Genomic DNA, 15,321 nt, shown 5'->3' on the forward strand with positions numbered 1-15,321 from the left:
GATTTTGTTAACAAGTGGAGGGCATTTATGGTTATTAGAAGTCATTTGACTATCAACCACTCCCACTAATTTAAAGTGTGTGAACAATATTCCTTCCAGATGTTCATTTATTTTCTACTGACTGCTAATCGAGGTAGTGATTTAATTTCTCACCATCTCCCTGCCTCCTTTCATTGCCTTGTCACCTATTTTCTTCTCATAAATTTGTCCTAAATTTATTCTGTGACATTCAAATTATTTTCCCAAATATGCAAGCAAATTTATTAATCAAAGCCCCTCTTCTCAATTACTGCTTCCGGCTCCGTTTGCAGGTGCTCAGCAAATTAATAAATAAATCTCCCTTTAGAAGTTCATCTTTTAGACTATAGTTCTGGATGTAAATAGCTTTTTGTCTTCATATAATTTCACCAAATTCCCATGCTATTTAAAACTGCCACTGTGTTGGAGAGTATATGGTGTTTTACAGCGTACCTTGTTGCACGGATGTTTTCGTGAGGTTGACAGGTGACCTAATTTCAATCTAAATCTTTCTATGATCAAGTTATCCTGACGTGGGAATTTTTGAATTAGGTGGCAAGTGCTCTAACAGCTCTTAAATGCTTAACCTGTGACCAAAAATTATGTAGCTGCCTCTGAGGTTCCTATTAGCAATAGCCTCTAGCTACACAAAACAAGACCAACAAATGTCAGCAGGAGCCAAGAGCTGTTACTGTGTCCCGGCCTAGAGAATTCCATCAACAGCAATTCTCACCTTGGAACCTTGGACTGGGGAAAAGAATGAACCAGCGAACTTCAACAAATGGAGACCGCAGACTAGGCTCCACATACATAGGGAGCTGTGAACTGCCACTCATAGTTACCACGTGGATCTTGGGATAGAACTAAGAATTGGAGGTTTCTACTTATTAATGAAAATTGTGTCCTGAACTACTGCCAGCTCCTAATGTGAAAATGACTGGAAAGCCAATTAAATCAGGGTCTCAAAGTAAAGAGTGGAGCTCAGAACCAAAAAGAACTTCCCCATGGCCCTCAGAGCTTGAGAGTAACACATCTGTGCTTGTCATTGTCCTCAAATGCCACCAGAAGTTTGTTTTGGATCTTGTTGCTGCCACCAGATCTGTTTTAAAAAAATCAACAAAGTAAATTTAAAGATCGAATTGACTTTAATCAATAATTACATGAATTTCACTTCATCTAACGAACAGAAAGGAGCTCCTAGGAGTTTTACAAAATGGAAGGTTTTCATAGGTGGAAGGGGATAGAAAAAGGGAGTTCCTAACAAAGAGAGGATTGTTTCAGACAAGGTCACCTTCCTTTGGGGGAAGGGTGGGGTTTGTCATGCAAGTCATCTACTAGTGCTGATCAGGTAATTCCAAACTGATTGATTAAAGGTTATTCCTGGAAGACCTTGACGCTGCAATTAAGTTAAATATTAAATTTAGTTTGCTGACATGAAGCATGGCACAAGTGACCTCATGTTGGGCCAGTTATCTCTTCTGTTCTTTCACACTACCAGTAAAGTAGAAAAGCAGTTCTAGTGGTAACACCTGGTAGAAGATAAGAAGCTTGTGGCTTTCAGACAAATTCTTGGGGGCCCAAAAGTGAGTTACAAATATTTTAATTTAATTGATTTTTATTTGGAGCATAATTTAAAATTTACTTTAAATGTATTTCACATGATTTAAGTAATCATTTTTTTAAACAATTAGTGCCAAGCTACCTTTGTATCCTTTCATACATATTTAAACTTATCTTAGCACTTTCAAATAGCCAGTTAATAGAAAGAAAAGTCAGTCAAAGTTTATTCATAAATGAAGTTTTGCAACGAGTGAAATACAAGTGGTGTGAAGTAATGTTACACTAATGAAACTTTTGAAGATGTTTTATTAGAAAACACAGTGAAGAATTGAGAAATTACACATTATACTAGGTTTAATTAACTCCAAATAATCTGAAACTTACAATAAATTATCTTTAATTAAGCAACATAAGTTATTATATTAAATCATAATTTTAACTTATAATTTACTATTTTTATAGTTTTTTATATTGATATATAATTTAGTATTGCAATGTTTTGTCAGTTACATGGTTAAAAATTATTACTGTTATTTTGCTTACACATATCTCTGTGACGTGTACAAATAATTTAATTAAAAAGGGGGTCAAGTTTGACAATGACATTACAAGTGATGTAAACAGTTTAGATAATTTAAATATATTATATATTAGTTCAGATGATAATTATGTGTCATGTGGTAAAGATGCACATTTTTATGTAAATTAGAAAAGAAACTATAAAATACTTCAAGCCAACTTTATTTGGTATATTCCATTATTCTTGGCTATGTTCAAATCTCTTTGAAATTCAGAAGGCCCTAATGAAAGCTATGATTAACTAGTTACATTTTCATAACTGAAGTCTAATTATAAGTTTAGACATTTCCTGTCTAACAAAGAAAAAGCCAATGCTGCTGACAGCTGCACATGCTATAAAAGCTGAGAACTAGGAGGATTTGAAGCAGCTGTGACATTGTCAGGGTAAAATCCTACCGTTTCTCTTATGTGAGGTGAGAGAAGATGTATCATTAAGCATTCAACAAAACACTTCCTTATGTGAGCCTTCACCAGTCCTCATAGGTTATAAAATTATAACTGCCAATGCTTTAAACAAAGCCTACAAGCATTAAAATTTTGCAAAGAAAACAATGTATTAAAATCACAAAACTTTTTTGGGTAAAAATTATCTTCATACTGTGTTTGATTCCTTTTTGAGACATGACTAGATTCTCCCGGTTTGCAAAGACAGTTATATTAAAGAACAGAATTTAAATGTATCTCTGTGGCAGTTTGATAAGGTAAAAATATTTTTATAACAAATATCAACCACCAAATTTCTCAACTTTTGATTAAAAGACATGAAGTTTAATAAAATTATACATCTGTTATATTTATATCTAGCTATATAAATATATATATTTTATAGTCAAATATAGCCAAATTGTAATATATAGTGAGCTATATCTATATGGATATGTATCACCGTTGTATTTAATTCTTGACTGTTTGGCAATATTTGACTATAAAACATAATTATATAATTATACATATTACATATTGAGAGAGAGACAGTACTTAACTATTTGGATTTCACATTAAACTCTTATCACTAAAAAATTAAATTTTATCTAAGAAAATCATGAGTTCTATGATTGAAATAATTTCACTTTAATTAGTGCTTTTGCTAAGTTCACTACACAAAATAAACCAGCAATTTGTAGAGAGTTTTCCATGATGTGGCTTCATTTACACATTTGTTTGACAAATGTAAATGACACAATTAACATGTAACAGGTGGTACCTTAGGGACCTGTTCAAGGTGGTGAACAAAACAGACACAGCCTCATGCAACTTTCAGTCCAGAGGGAGAGTTGGCCAATGACAAATGTCAACAAAATATATCTTTTATTTTACTAATCTGAAAATGCACTTTTTTTTTTTTTAACATTTTGAACTAGTATTTATTGTCTGGTTAATAGTGCCTTTCTGTTGCCATGGTCCAGGCAGCAGTCTTCTAGTAGTCAAAGTAGAAGTAATTGGCATTGTCTGTCTATGGGCACATGGTGTCAGGCTGTTCACATGTCATTATATCAACAGAGTTTCTGTTTGACAAAATGTCTCAGCCCTTAGGAGAAAGGAATTCACAGGCATAGTAGTGCCTCCTATTAATTAATAAACCTGTTGATCAATTAGTTAACTTAAAAGAAGGGATTCTCTTTTACCTTACTGATGGAGCGACGTCTGCAGGACTGAGGGGAAAAGAGAAGGACTGAGACTGGCTGGAGTTCATAGGAAGTAGAAGTGACGAGGCATCTCTACTCGATGTTGATTCAGGTTGTTACTTCACACAAACTTCATTTCTTTAAAAGAGTTTTTATTTTTTTCTCTGATTTAAGTTGATTTTACCCAGATAATGACATTGTGACTCACTTGCTTCTTTTCCCTTCCCTTATCCTCTGTCTGCCTAATCTTTTAATCATTAAGTTTTAGGACATAAGATTAACGGAGCCTCAGGTCTGTAATCATGAAGATGACAGGTTTCTGTTGGACTTTAGACTAAAGATAACATCTTGGCTTTAGATGTGTTTCAGCCCCAGGCCCATTGTGGAAGAACAACTCCACGGGCCACAGGACCAGGCCATGGGACCAGACGAGATGGCATCATGCCTGATTCCAGAACTGGATACAATGATCAATTACCTCATTCCCCTCCAATCCTCCAATCAGTAGCACCCATGACCCCAACTCCCCTAGTTTCCATGACTACTGATTTTTCACTATATCATCTGTACTCCCGAGACACCCAGGGAGCCAGGCCTTTGAGCGATAGCTCTCCTGAGTCTCAGGTCTTATAACTGTAACAAAGCTTACTTTCTTTGCTGCAAAACCTGCACATATCTCTTCTTTGGCTTAGACGCAGACAGGCAGAGGGATCCCCTTTTTTTTTTTTTTTTTGTCCCAGTAACAAGATGTGCACAACTAAAGAAGAAGTTAATTTAAAAGCATGTCTAGTTGTTATTACTGGTGGTGGATCTAGAAAGCTACCCCATCGTACATAAAATAGTAGAGTATTATTTGAAGAAGGAATAGGAGTCCTGGTTATTGATAACTTCTCCCAAAGCTAAGAAAGTGCCAACACCAAGACTTGCAAAATGTGTAGCAGTGGTTTAGTTTAAAATTCAGGAAAATGTGGTAATCTTTGTAAAAAGAGATTTTTTTTCCTCTGCATTTGTATGCATTTCTCTGTTATTGCCCCGCAACAGCATGAAGGGCAATATTGTATGAAAAGCATGAAGAGCATTAATTGTAAATCAAGAACAAATTAGAAAAGCTGAACTGTGAATTCGAGAATAGTTTACCTTCATCCATTTATTTTGTTTATAATTACTTTTCTTTATATGTATAAGAGTGATAAATGATGACTAAGATTCAAAGCATTATTTTACAAAGCTTAAAATGAAAATTATGAGTGACAAAAAAGAGATATATATATTTCCTAGCAGTATATAAAATGATGCTGGATCTTTCAGTTAGAAACAAACTTAATAAAATGTATGGTAATTAAAGCATCTGCATAAAGGAAATAGGATAGTGGATAAGACTCTGTGAATTGGGGAGTGCTTTGTAAAAGATTGTCAGGCAAGGTTTCTGATGAAGTGGCATTTATTTTGAGATTTGAAAATAAGAATATTTCCCTTTTCAAAAACAGGTTTACTATAGAATTTGTCCAAACTGATCCATTTCTGAGAGAAAAGGGGATACTCTTAATAATTATGTTGGTATTGTATCCAGCAAAAACAGTAAGCATGTTCATGCTAAACAAAGAGTAGTAGAAGATTGTACAAGACAGAGGAAAATGCAAAATAATTAGAAACAATTTGGCATGTAAGAATAACTTAAGACCGTTTGTCTAGACTGTAACAGAATCAGAGAGACTATTATTGAGATGAGATCCAGGCAGCAAAGGAGACAAGATCAGGTAGAACTTACTAGCCCGAGGTAGAGTCCACCTTTTATTCTAAATGCAATAGGAAAGCATTTAAGTTGAAAGTAATATCTGATTCTTAATGTAAAAGCATTATTCTGGCTACTCTGCAGAGAATGGATTGGAAGGATCAAGACAGGACTAGAGACATAAGGAGGCTTTTGCAAAAGTTCATATGATCACGATGGTGATGATAGAAATCAGAAAAAAGTGGACAAATTATAGATATTTTTCAATACAGAAGTACTGAGGCTTGGATATAATGGCTGAGGGAGAAAAAGGAGTGTGAAATTGCTCTAACTTTCCTGCTTGAATAATTGGATGGTTCACGTCAGAACAGATTTTGGCTTATATGTTTATGATGCATGAGAGACATCCATATGGAGATCTCAAGAAGGAATTTAGATAAATAAGACTGAAGCTCAGAGGAAAAGTGTGAGCGGAAGAGGGAAAATTAAAAAACCCCATCAGCATAGCATGTTGATTAAAACAATATGCTCTTATTTCACATAAAGAGAGAGTATAAAAATGTAAGAAAACAAAGATCAGAGGTGTGACCTTGAAATTAGATGAAGAAATTAAAAAAAAAAGAAAAAAAAGGTCTGGTAAAGGAAGATGAACCACACATGCAAGTAAAATACTGAAGCCCATCGTGTCCAGAAACACAAAAAAGATTATCGCAAGAAGAAAAAATGGTTGAATATATCAATTAATATTGAAACATTTAACAAACTGAGGTGAAAGAAATTACCAATTGATTTGGTGATGTGGTACTGAAAAAATGGATGTTAGAAGCTGAATCCAGTCAGTGGTGGACAGATGAGTAAATTACAGAATCAGAAGTTGAGAGAATGTGGGTGGCAATACTCTCAAGAAATATGCCAATGAAGGGAACTAGAGAAATGAGATTGAAGGTGGAAATCAATTCAGTGCCAAGAGGGAGTATTATATTTATTATTGTTATGATTATTTTATCTTAGTGATAATGTCCTAGGAAGAATCTGTATTTTTGGGTGGGAGGTAGGCAAGATACATTAGGAAGAGAGAACTTGATTTAATAACTGATCGGAAGAAGTAAAGTCCTCGGTAAAGTAAAAAAACTCCGAGTATAAAAGCAGAGATTATCTTCTGATTGCAGAGGCTCTTTGGAGTATGAGAGTGAGAACGCACCTCACAGACCTCCACCTGCAGAGAACATAATTGAACAACTGGATGATAAGGGCAGAATTAGAAAAAACAAATGGGGAAAAGAACATAAATATAAAATTTCAAAAACATTTAATTTTCAGCTTCAATAATGCATGCATTCTAGAAACATATAAAAGCTGAATGTATAAATAGTTTTTAACCATTTGAGAAATTAATCAATTAGAGAAATTAATGTTATCAATAAAAGCTAAAGATTTGGGGTCTCTCCAAACATTGAGAGAGTGGTTCTCAAGAAGTGAAGCATGTGTGTGTATGTTGATGGTGACAGCGGTGCTGATGGTGGTGAGAGGGGTTCCTGGTGAAAGTTAGCGTGTAAGTAACAGGTTGTGACTCAAGCTAAATAGATTCATTCTCTGGCTAATCCAAGGACTACGTAGAAGAAAGTTTTCATCTGCCCACCAATATACCTGCCAGTGCCAACTCTCATCAAGAACTACCCATCCATCATGTCTTCATATGAAGGAGTCTCCCTCATAACTTACCAGAGTAACATTAGCAAAGAGGATAAATGTAGGGCATATACAAGCCCTACATTAATATCTAAAACAATGAATGTCCAATGTTACAATATAACTGGCAGAATGATAAAATGTGAGGGAGGAAGATAGGTGATGGGGTGGGTATTTTAGAATGCTTCCCAAGCAATTCCATTACAGTCTTATCCCTCATCCCCAGACAACTTACCACATTTTTAGTTTAACTCATGGAAGGCAACAATGCTTTCTTACAAAGTACCCTTAATATTATCGTAAAAATAAATAATATTCAAATGCTGCACCTACAGGAGAAAACCATTTATTTTATTTCATATTTCTATCATATAAACGAGCACACTAATCTTGTACTGCATCACTAAAACTTCTGTAGAATAGTAAAAGTGACCCTTCCTTAAAAGACAGAATTGCTCCTTTAGCTAGAGTCATAGCCAATTGTTACAAATTGATTATGACAGTATAGATTGGATATCATTCAGAGGTTAAGACTGATATAACCAGAAAATTGCAAAGTCAAATTATTTTAACATTCCTAATTACTAAATTGAATTGCACAAAGTTATTTGGGTTAAAAATTTATTTCAAAGCAGTTGCTATTACTTTTGTTTGAGATGGAGATTAATCATCTGTGAAAGTTCATCATACAAATAGCCTTTTGAAGTGAATCTGGTACTGTTCAAAATTAATTATTGACTTTTCTCTGATTTAGAAAGTTAGTGATAGGTTTTTAGAAATGTTATATTATTTTTTTTAAGATTAACAGAAATATATTCAGAGAATCTAGTTATTTAGAAAGGTTCTTAGAGTGTCTATTGTTTGGAAATAAGACAGTAGTGCAGAAAGATATGTTTCCTGCTGTTTGTAATAAGCTGCTCTCAGTAATGATTGTTATATATACAGAAAAACTCCTCACATTTTAATTTGAAGCGAATGTTGACTTCTGAAACTGTAGCCCGTGGTACCATATGTGACAGTGGAAGATTGTAGAGTTTACAATGTACCATGACTAAGTGAAACTCAATTAAATTGAAAATATGTGTAAGTTTTATTATATTTTATTAATATTTTGAACTGATAACTTTGAAGACTTTTGACCTAACCAGAATTAAATTATAACAACTGTGGTATCTTAATCCCAATCCATCTCGAATAAACTCCACACTTGGAACATCTGTTCTGCAATAAAAGGCTAATTGCTCCAATCTCAATGACATTTGAATAGAATTGCCAGATTCCAGCAGAGAACAAAAAAGGAAAAAGCAAGTTGGAAGAATTTAGTATTCACTAAAGTAAAAGCCTTAATATTTTTCTTAAGCAAAAATATTTAAGAATTTTGTAGTTAACTACTTTATAATCTTAAAATGTTTGAACATAGTTGGGGTATTTATTCTATAAATAAATAAGTATATAAAGGAATCATAAATAAATAAACCAGCTGAGCTTCCTCAAAGTAGAATCAGTGGATTGGATCACAAACCCCTTTGCTAATCTTAGGAAAGCTATGAACTTTTTCCAAAAAGATATAATACATATTCAGAAAATAATTTCAAGGCACCCATTTATTCTCGCATCCCCATTCTCAAGTACCTAAGTTTAAAACATCTGTTCTAGAGTTTAGATTGTATTTGTTTTTTAGGTGTTCATGTTAAGAAACAAGACAAAGTGTGGGGGCAGGGAACATGATAAGAGTAAAAAAAATAGCCTAATATCTATAAATATCATGAATGCAGTACACATTAAAAAGATATAATGGAATTGAGAGTCAAAAAAGTAGACAACACTGGCTAATTGAAAACCTTGAGACAAATGAAAATTGTTCATATACAACTCAGAAAAAAAATGCCATTGTGAACCATATATTTGGCATGTGGTATACAATTTTTGATTTATAATTTTACAGCTACTTCTAAAAATTTCTCCTTAAAGTCATTGAAATATTGGTGCTTTAGATTCAAAGATATAACATAAATGTTGATAGACATGTTAAAATATGACATTGGATGTTGAAATATAGAGATTTGAAGTAAATAAATATTGAAAAGAGACAGAACACAAGCATGATAGGTGAGTAAATCATGTGTGAAAGGAAAAAGGGACAAAATCTTTAAGAAATCTTTTAGTACTCTCTAGCAATTTTTTTAAGGAACTAGATAACATTTATAAAAAATCAATATCTGAAAAATGTGGGTATGTTTTTAAAAAATATATTAAATCACTTTATTGAAGTATAACTGATATACGAAGAGCTATAGATATTTAATGTATATGACGTGAAGAGTTTGAAGATAAACAGGCATTTCTGCAATAAAAGTATTTTGGTGATTTAATGAGAAATAGGATTCTTTAATTGGGCTTCTTACCATCTGTATAAATGCCTTCATATCCTGGCTTGATTCTGCATTATATTTGGCCTACAACATCATTACTTTTGAGATGCTTTTCTGTGGCTGCCTTCCAACTGGCTTCTGAGCCTTCAGTCTTATACCTTAATTTGAGAGGACATTGAGTCTTCTCAATCTTGTCAATTTGTATTTCCAATTTGAAAACAAAAACTATCAGACCAAGTTTAATGTATTTTGATAAATCTTATCTAAATACAAACTTATACACATTAGGACAAATTCTGCTTTATTTTTAAGCTCTTGAAACAAATACCATCTCTGATGCATAGCCTTACCAGATTATTTTCTCCCCTTACACTAGGGACTCATTAGTCTTGATGAAAAAGTAGAAAGTCTTCAGCCCAGCATAGAAGAACAATTGTGATTGTGCCTGGGCTGGCCATTCCAGATTAATCTTTTGTATCACATCACATTATAATGTGTGACCCCTTGATTCTGAACTTCCTATCGCTGTTCATATACATCATACTGTTTCTTTGTCCCCAGTTTTCCTCTAGAGTGACTTTGTTTATGTTCTACCCACAATTGTCAGATCACGCATCACTTTCTACTAAAAAAATTCTCAATCATCTTTCCCAAAGTCTAAGTATGGCCATTCACATTTTTTATCTCATGAGTATATACCTAAAACTTAATACTTACTACAGTTATTATTGTTATTAAATTCAATCATCACTTCTATATCTTTGAGGAGACTTTAGTCTCCTCTTGAGTAGAAACCATGGTGTTCCAAATTTTATAAGCTTAGCACCTAGCAAAAAATTATGCACTCCATGGACAAAGCATTTGTGTCTTAAATGAATAAATTTAATAGAGAAGAATTTTGGTGTGTGGTAAAAGCATACATGCTTTGGTATTAGATCATTCTGGATTAAAGTTTAGACTCTATCAGTTATCAGTTCTGTGACATTAGGTAAGAAAGATGATCTTCTGGTTCACAAGTATTTACTCTTCTGCAAAACTAGATCAACAATGAATGGGAATTTGTAAAATTGTTCTTGAAATCCAAGATAATGTATATTAATGTAACAAGTGTCAAAAGCATGGAGAAATAAGTAAATTTTTTTTTCTATTCTCATTACTAATGACAAATCAGTTTACTAAAATTAAACAAAAATCTTTATAAGATATAGTCTCTCAAAAATAAATAAATAGAATTAAGTAACTGGTATCTCTCTCTAGACACTCCATTTGTGGTTTTTCATGCACTGCTTTAAAATATAGTAGTTATAATTCCTCATTTAATAGAGCTACATGCATTTATGAAGTAAAACAATTTTTTAAGTTCCTAACTTTATGAAATTCACTTTAAAATGCCTTTAAATGTATGGGTTTTGAAAAAAAATCTTTAGGTCCTTTGGGTTTACATACTATTTCAAGAGATTCTTCAAGAAATCAGTAATAATGAACAAAAATAACAGTATGTAATATAATGAGATTGAGATTATTAGAAAAAAGTTAACTTTTAAATGGAGTTTGGTAAAAATCAATCAAGAATGTAAAGTATTTTTCTCACCAACACTTCTGTAATACTTTTAAACTTGATGGCGGCAATGCCGAACTTTGGTCTAGCATGCAATGTGGCTGTTTATAAATAATTTCCTCACTGTTGGGTACAAATGGACTCAGGGCCATTCAGCCAAAAAATTACAAAATTACTACCTTATGTGATCATTTTTGTCATTTAGGTTTTCAGAGAATCTGCAGAAAGTACAAATGTTATTTTGACAAAAATGTGTGTTTGGCAGAAGTTACCATCTTAGATTTGAAACCCAGAGTTTTAAATTAATTCGTAAATACTTTTTTAATTTCAAAAGTAAATCATGATTGCTATGAGTAATTGAAAATGCTCTCTAAAGTTTCTTGGAAAAATTAGTCTGCAGAATTTTTAGGAGGATGATTTAATTTTTTGTAATTTTACAGAAAGAAAATTTATTCATTAAGAGATTTCTATGTTAAATATATAGTTACCATAGGAGCCAGCAATTCCACTAATAGATATCTACTCAAGAAAAATAAAGACATATGTCTTCGTAGAACTTGCATATTAATTTCCATAGGAGCATTATTCATAATTGTCAAGAAATCAAGAGAATCCAAATATCCATCAACTGATAATGCAAAATTAAATGTGATATATGTATTTATATATTTATATGTTACACATATTAAATGTAGCATATATATATATACACAATAAAATACTGTTTGGCAAAAGAAAGAAATGGAATATCGATACATGCTACAACATTATGCAGGTGAAAGGAACCAGTCAGACAAGACTCCATACTGTATGATTTTATATAACGTTTTCAGATCTTATTTATATAAAATTGACAAATCTATAGAGACAGAATGCAAAGCCATGGTTTCCAGGGATTGGGGGTTTGTGAGGGGAGAAAGAAATGACTCACAATAGACATTAGATTTATTTTGGGGGTGATGAAAATGTTCTAAACTACATTATGGTAACAGTTGTACAACTTTATAAATATATTTTTAAAAATGAACTATTTACTTAAAACAGGTGTATTTTGTGTTATATAAATTATATCTCAATAAAGCTGTTTAAATATACATGTATCTTTCAAAGATTAAAAAGGTTTAATATACTGACTAATAAAATTGTTTTATATTTGAACAAAAAAACTTGAAAAATTAATATAATGATGTAATTTACTTAGACAACTTTATTCTGAAATATTTAAAGTTTAATATTTTTCATGGACTTATCCATATGAATATTAAAACATAACTACTATAAATAACTAATGACTAGTTTGAAAGATACAGAAGTTTAAATGCTTTAAATTTTACTTAAATCTTTCTTTTAACATATGTAAGTTTGCTTTTTATTTTAACATATAATGAGGTAGTTTCTAAGTAGCCTTTGCTTCACTGGTTGTAATTATTAAAATAAAGCAATAAAATTCAAGGAAACATAATTGACTACCAAAGAAATGTTCTACTTTTCTTGTTTGTGTTGTTATGTGCCAAAGGAATTTGTATCCAACCACATTTCTTTAAAGATTTTTATTTACTTTGTCATCATTCTTTCACTCTTTATGGAAAGCTGATTTTGTTCCTATCATGTCATTAAAGTTTGTTGCTACATAATCACAACTACTTACTAAGTCCCTTAAAGACTAGATCTTTTCAGTTTTAGCTGGAGACTTCTTAGCATCATGCCTAGCAGGGTCTGTGACATATTTTTATTTCCTATGAGGTCATTATTTTTGGCTACAGCTAATTCTAATTGTAAGTTATCTGAGGAAACTTCAATTTCAAAGACACCAGCTCAGCTTGTCAACTGCATTGTTTGGACACTGAGTGCACTATATCATGCTGGGCTTGTAGGTTTCTATCCTCCCAAGACACCCATCCTTACAAAATGATGATATCAGCTCAACCAAGCTAATGTCGCCTTACCCCAGTTTAACTCATTAACCTGAGCTTTCCTTACTGTTATTTCTTTACCACCAAATGATCTATCTTTGTGGACATTCTTCCACTGTTGATTTCCTACCCAATAACTGTACTCTGTTTGTAACTCTTTATCCACCACGCACATTTTTTGACTTAAAATGTATTTTATACGTAATTGTTCTCACACTAGGATTACTAATGGCTGAAATATCTTGAGACATGATATGCAAGCCTCCTAAGTACACATAACCAAAGAACTTCATAAGAAAGTTTGCTTCCAACAGAATCTGTCTGTAAAGCTTGGACCAATAAAATTTCCCTGACTTTTCAAGAGAAAAGACTCTGTGGTGAAATGTTGATTTGTGTTACAATTACCTTTTGGCTGAAGGTAATCAAATTTACATAAACATTGATTTTCATATAAAATAGGTTATAAAAGAAAAAGAAAAATATTTCTTCTTCAACATTTTTTTCCTTGTGAAACTGGAAGCACAATGCCTCATGGGAAACCAAGGCAAGAGAGACACATTTCTTTCTTTCTTTTTAGACTGAGCATGTCGGTTCATTTTAATGTTTCTAATACATTACCAAAGAATAATATACTGGTCGCTTTAGAGGTTATGCTGTAGAGCAGTGACACTTTGGTGCATAGATACAGTGATTAAACAAGAGACAGATTAGAAATAGTCATAGGTAATAGAAGATCATGCATTTAAGCAAAAATGACACTTTCAGAATTCATAAAATGCTTGGAAGATAAATTTTTATGAAGACCTGAAAACTCAGTCAGAAACCTACTCTTTGAAGTGTAGTCACTGCTCTATTTTTAAACCTAAAGGCTGATATAAAGAGAGATTCATAAAGAACCCACAGACTTCGCTCTCACCCAAGAATCCTACATTATCTATTGTCATTTCAAGTTGAGAGGCTGTCTATGCTCCCATACCCCAAACAAGCCACGGTGAGTTTTAACAGCATCTTTCAGACTCTTCCAAAACATAAAGCTCTCTTTCTTCTTTTTTCCTTTGTTTATGGCATCTGGTTATACAACAAAATTCAAATACTCTTCTTTGATAAAGTTTTATGATCTCTTAGTCACTACTATTCATTTCCTTTGACTTCGTAAACTGACTTTCTTTCTGCCTAAGTAACATATCATCTTGTATTTGTGACTGAATGGCTATTTAGATGACTTATCTGTTTTAATCACTTTTTGTAGACGTAACAACCTGAAAATCACAGTTACTTAAAACAGCACAACTTTTTTTTTTTTTGAGATTGCAGAAGAGTTATGACTTTTCAGGACTTGCTCTTCTCTAAGGAGTTATTGTTCTAGAAAGCAAGCCAAAAGAACTGCCCACATCGGGGATGTGGCGTTTTCATAGTTGGGTGCAGGAACAGCAAAATAAAACTGAGCCAAGTCACATGGATGCATTGAATGCTTCTTCACAGATGTGGAGAAATGATATCTGCTCACAATCACTGGCCAGACAACGTATGGTTAAGCACGAGTTGGCAAAGTATACTCAGACTTCAGCAAAGCATGGCAAGGATGGGGAGAACAAACAACTAGATATAATGAATACTTTCTCCAAAAATATATTTCTTTGGTTGAAAACATATGCTTTCCCTTAATGCAATTAAACCCATCCCCTCTGAGAGATTCCAAATGCCTCATCCAATTATCCCATCAGACTTAACACTGGATGCCTTGTGGTCTGTATCAAGACAGGGTGCCGTTTTGCTTGTTTCAATTTCTGTGAACTGAGAGGATAAGCCGTTGCCTCTTTTCTCTCTCTCTCTCTCTCTCTCTCTCTCACGCACGTGCACACACACATGCATGCATGCACACACATATCCACTCACACAAAACACAGAATGGTAGAACAGTATTAAGACAACTAGAATAAAGTATCACATCTGGAAATGAGGAAAGAGCAGACATATACAGGCCACTGGTCAAGAGCAGTTCTGAAGACCAGACAAAAGTTGAGAAGTCCCCTACTCTTGAGATATGAAACATTTCTGATCAGATTCTTGTTCACCCTAGGAGCCCCCTGGCAGATTGTTCTCCATGGCTATTGGTTCTGGAAAGTTATTCCTTTCTATCAGAATTCCTTGGATGCATTTGGAAGAAATGAAGAATACTCGCTGTGAGGGGATTAAGCAGTTTTCTGAACGTGCTTCCTGTACCTAGTAATTTGCGATCCCTAAGGTCCTGTTATCTTGAAGAGTCACAATGCTT

Source organism: Pteropus medius, unplaced genomic scaffold (genome assembly GCF_902729225.1).
Source record: "Pteropus medius unplaced genomic scaffold, Ma_sr-lr_union100, whole genome shotgun sequence".
In the NCBI taxonomy this organism is placed as follows: Eukaryota; Metazoa; Chordata; class Mammalia; order Chiroptera; family Pteropodidae; genus Pteropus; species Pteropus medius.